The 5,560-nt window shown below is 37.9% G+C and overlaps 1 protein-coding gene across 3 annotated transcripts in view; it reads right to left on the bottom strand.

Moving 5' to 3' along the window:
- LOC106874530 (PC3-like endoprotease variant B) overlaps window positions 1-5,560 on the bottom strand; it is a 166,646-nt gene that overhangs the window by 136,940 nt on the left and 24,146 nt on the right. For 2 of the 3 annotated variants that reach the window (XM_052974834.1, XM_052974835.1), the window contains exon 2: window positions 3,732-3,820. The exons of the other annotated variant lie outside the window; for it this stretch is intronic. The gene's annotated coding sequence lies outside the window, so the exon portion shown is untranslated. The remainder of the gene's footprint in view (window positions 1-3,731; window positions 3,821-5,560) is intronic. 3 annotated transcript variants of the gene reach the window in all.

Consider the following 5,560-nt stretch of genomic DNA (forward strand, 5'->3'; position numbering starts at 1 on the left):
GTGTGTGTGTGTGTGTATGTGTGTGCGTGCATGCGTGCGTGTGCGTGTGCGTGTGCGTGTGTGTGTGTGTGTGTGTGTGTGTGTGTGGACTCGGTATGCACAACTGAAACGGTATTAAATTAAAGTTACCATTTCTAAAGCATTGTAAATGTATACGGACGGTTAGAAGGAATAATGCTGTGGAATTGTACGAGATAAAATCTTTTTATAGACTTGTGTTACAAACACTAATATACAGCGTGTCCCAGAATGAAATATTTCGATGAAATCGGAAAAAGTTTTTAAAAACTGACAGTATTTTATGTTCGTTGTCTATGATACCTAAACAAATAGGTTTATTAGTCTTACGTCAAGGCTTTATTGAAAATATTAAACAGAAGTGCAGGAGTAGTAAGTAGCTTGCTTGCCAACCACATGGTTCCGGGTTCAGTCCCACTGCGTGACACCTTGGGTAAGTGTCTTCTACTATAGCCCCGGACCGACCAAAGCCTTGTGAGTGGATTTGGTAGACGGAAACTGAAAGAAGCCTGTCGTATACATATGTGTGTGTGTGTGTGTGTGTGTGTGTGTGTACGCGCGCGTGTATGTATATGTTTGTGTGTCTATATTTGTCCCCCCACTATCACTTGACAACCGATGTTGGTGTGTTTACTTCCCCGTAATCTGTCGGTTCGGCACTAGAGACCGATAGAATAAGTACTAGGCTTACGAAGAATAAGTCCTGGGGTCGATTTGTTCGACTAAAGACAGTGCTCCAGCAAGGCCGCAGTCAAATGACTGAAATAAATAAAAGAATATGCTCGTTGTACCCGTCTGTATACCTGCAAATTTCAAATCTATCCTTAGCATTGCGAAGCACATTTTGAAGCATTCCAGGAGTTATCTCCTTCACTGCTAACTGAATGTTCTTTAAGCTCAGCTAAATTATTCCTCAGGGCCAGATTGATGGGGTGGGGAAAGAGAAGGGGGCAATTGCTCCAGGCATCTGATAGATATCCCCACCCCCACTGCTATGAAGGGTATTGGATTCTAAATCAATTTTTCCCCAAACTAATATCTAATTTGATAATCTGCAAGTTTCGAAAAAAAAATAAAAGTCTAAATTGGAGAAAAATGAATGACCAATTTTAGTAATTACTTCTTTTTAACAGCATGATTCATAAATATATATGGAAGAAAACCACTCAAGCAGATCATGAAGAAGCTTTAGAGAATATTTCATGTAGAGTTTTTTTAATTTAAGTTGAGTTTCATTAATTTCGTATGTGCTATTTTTCCATGATCCTCTTTCATTTAACCAAGATATTTTAAATTTTTGTTGTATATCTGATGTCTAAGGATGTTTGTGTGTATGAGTCTCTTTTCAAATGTAATTCTGAAGAACTGGAGGCAAATTTACCTTGTCCTATTCATTTTGCCCCGCCTAAATTTATCTTTTCAAAGAGAACAGTGATAATTTTCTGAAATAGTGTTATGAACGTTATAGGTTTTACTGCATTTAGAGAAGGTCTCTACTTAGCTGATATAGTTTTGGCAAGGTAGTGAACATTTGTTAAAAAAAAAGATATTTTCTTCAGTCAAAAATGCAGTAAATATTACTCATTGTGTCCCACCTACTGCTACTGGAAAAGCAGATTTTCAGATTTTCAGAAATAGCTGTTTGAATTCCCCCGTTTTTGATTTCCCCACTTTATTCACACATTGCAAAACAATGAGAGGAAGCCATTTTAAAAGAATTTTTTAAATCCATCGATTTTAAATATTGGTGTCTCCACTCAACCCCTCAGACACAGATACCCATCATGCTTTTGGAACAGCAACAACCACAAAAATGATGTTTTTTTTCTTTTTCGTAATTTTCTGTCATTTTATCTTATTCTGAAACGTTTATAACTTGCATTAAAAGAAAAAACCTTGCCCTCTCTTCCTTCTTTCATTGTACTTTTCACAATGAAGAAGTCAAATACTACATGTGGATGTGTGAAAAACGAAATTTAAATTTTGAAAAGTCTATCTATAAAACGACATTTTCAGTCATTTATTTAAACTTACTCTGCTAACTCATCAAATTTAATAGATGGATTTTGAGATTTAAATTTGGTAATTTTTTAAGATTTTAATTCCTGTGTATAAGGGGCCTACTGAACTTGAAGTATCCCGGACCCCCCCATGGTTTAAATCTTGTCCTGCTGTTGCTCTATCCTGGGGATGGAGGAAGAGAAAATGACTGCAGTCAAATTGAAAAAAAAAAGGGGGCTATCATGCACAGATAAGGAATGAAAATTAAATTATAAAATAAAATTATAAAAATTACAAAATTATAAACAAAATTTAAAATTTATACACTTTTAATACATATTAAACATGATAAACATAGTGTTTCTTTTTTTTTAAATTGTTCGAATTCAGTGAAAAACTTAATTCCGGGATACCTTATATATATAGGAGCAAATCACGTCTGTCATTCTCATACAACACTGTGTGCAACAATGCCCGTCTGGCTCCGATATATACAGCGCATTCAACTCTATGAAAAAAATTTATACTATACAATTCCACAGCATAATGCTTTCCAACGGTGTATATACATTTAGTATGATACACAAAGATCTCTCTCCCTCTGTCTCTCTCTCACACACACATACATGCAGATTACTATATATTTGCCGTTTCCTTGTGCTTCTTCATTCTCAATGGCATTTCTGACATTCCGTTCATAACCTCTCAAATAACTACTCAGTCCTGCTTTGTAACCCTGCATTTCCAACTGGTTTGGTCTGCACATGTCACCAATCCACAATCGACATAGTACCTTCAGAAAATGGAGCGTCAAATGATCTCACCATGAAGAGATATCTGTATGGGATTAGTACCTTAGAGACAGGCTAAAGCGAGATGACCAGTAATCACGTAGGTTTTACATTCGTGTCCCTCTCCTAGAAGGATGCTGTGATAACAGTTAGGGGGTCCCTCAATCATGATGGTTCGTGTTTACATAATAATTAACCATAACTGTGACCGTAGCAGATGCTACTATTCAGAACCAGAGTAAACCTGGGAACAAATAAAAGGTTGTTCCACTTCTTAAAATCCTTAAAACTCACAAAATTGCGCCCAACTACTGTATGCAATTTAAAATCAGACTCAGGACATATATATTACCAATCAGAAGTATTACAGTAGGATTGCTCACTCTAAGTATGAGCATGAGAATCGTGTCTGCGAAAACTACTTTCAGCTGACCAAAAAGACACTCGGGTTTCAGTTGCACAAGATCTTGATTGTGTCGAGAACGATGAAGACTTTTTGAAAATTGTGCGTAGGCCTCTGAGCAGGTATCACCAAGCTTTTGGCAAAATTTGATGCAGATTCTCAGCTCAACGTCTTCTTACGTGGTCAATGAGACAATCACATGCTACACACTTCCTTCCAAGCACTGCTGTAAATAGCGGAAGTAAGCTAGAACATTAAAACTTAGTGCGCATGCACAGCAGAGTTCAAGGTCAATCTGTGCCAAGTGACTTCATTCTGCGTGCTTTAGCTTCGTTGTCATCGCAACAGTCTGGATACTTATTGATCAGACCACGTAGATGTACATACATACATCATGTGTGTGTGTGTGTGTGTGTGTGTGTGGGTGTGTGTGTGTGTGTATGCGTGTGTGTGTGTGTGTGTGTGTGCGTTTATATACGGTTGGATGGATGGATGGATTAAAAATATCAAGCACTTACGTTATAGTTAATTGTTGTTCAAAGCCTGTGTTTATACGGAACGGGATATCCTATCCGCTGGTGATTATGTAGTTTCGAATGCGAATCACCTGTGATACGAATTAGTGTAATAAAAAACTTTATAAGTAAAACTCTGAAAAATAATTTTAGCGATAGGAATAGCAGGCATAATTGTTGAAATTGGTATCAAACAATAGATGCCTGGTGCAGCCTTAATCATGGGTTACGCTTCTTGTTTTAGGCCTTATTTGTAAATGACTCTATACACACACGTGCACATACACACACACATACACACTACTATTATATATGTATGTATGTATGTATGTATGTATGTATGTATCTATGTTGATATGTATGTATACACGCGCACACACACGCACACACACACACACACACACACACACACACACACACATATATATATGTGTATGTGCATACGTACACACACGCATATATGCATGTATGTAAGGTCAGAAGTGTTCATGAGCAGTCAACGGCCATCCAACATTAAGTGTACATATCTATATATGCATATAAGTATGTGCGGGGACGTGGAAATACCTGGGTTGGTGTCCAGGCTTGTGGTTGGCCCACTGGGAGTGGGAAACCCCTTTGTTGTTGTCACGACATCTCTCTAGAAGAGGGAAACTCTGAGAGAAAACCTGCGACACTGACAATATTCGATTGTGTAGCCTTGTTCTTCTTTTCGAGTTTATGATGTCCATATTTAGAGAGTGGGGTTGGATCTATGCAAATCCCTTCCCTACTAGAAAAAAAAATTAATATGCACAGGCAACGCTTGAAACAGTGAGACCTATCACTAAAATGGCTGGTCGTAGCCTAGCATCGCATGTGTGGGACTTTCGATCAGCCGATGGCAAGACCCGAACACGAGTTTTGCAGTCATCGTGTGTGTTTGTGTGTGTGTGTGTGTGTGTGTGTGTGTGTGTGTGTGTGTGTGTGTGTGTGTGTGTGTGTGTGTGTGTGTATGTGTTTGTGTGCGTGTGCATGCATGGTTGTATGAGTGTATAATAAAAAATTAATAAAAGAACAGAAGTTATGCAATCACTTTTGTAAGCCCCGAGGACTTACAAATTTAGATGCACAGTTCCCTATAGAAAAAAAACAGTTGTAAAGCTAATGATATGCTTACGTAATTCCTGTTCTTTTGTCATTGATTTGTTAATTGATACTAAGCTCTGTACTTTATATGAGTTCGGAGCGGAAAACATTAAACAGTTCACATGTCCTCGCCACCGGACCTCACTAACTAATCTGAGAGGTAAAAGTTATTGGTACTGCTATGGCTAAACAGAATAACAATATACTGGCTGGACCCGTGAAAAATTCCCGGTAAACATAACAAATGTAAGCATCTGTAAATTGTGTGCTGGTGCCATGAGAAATGTTTCTACATTGTGACAGTTACATAATACAGAAAGACGTGTAAAACCGATAACTACATAATCCAACCAAAATATCGTCAGTTATGCAAACGTAAACAGAATTTCTATTAAGCCTTAAAATATACCGTACATATTCATGGAACCTTCTTGGTTTAGTGGTACGGAACGTTCTTCTGGTATTCTTTCTGGTTTTCAGTCATCTGACGGTGGCCATGCTGGAGCACTGCCCTTTAGTCGAAGAAATCGACCGCTGGACTTACTCCCTGTAAGCCTGATGTTTATTCTATCAGTATCTTCTGCTGAACAGCTAAGTTACGGGGACGCAAACACAAACATCGGTTGTCAAACAACGGTGGTGGTGGGACAAAATCAGACACAAACACACACACACATATATATATATATATATATATATATATA

This window comes from Octopus bimaculoides, chromosome 19, assembly GCF_001194135.2.
Source record: "Octopus bimaculoides isolate UCB-OBI-ISO-001 chromosome 19, ASM119413v2, whole genome shotgun sequence".
Lineage (NCBI taxonomy): Eukaryota > Metazoa > Mollusca > Cephalopoda > Octopoda > Octopodidae > Octopus > Octopus bimaculoides.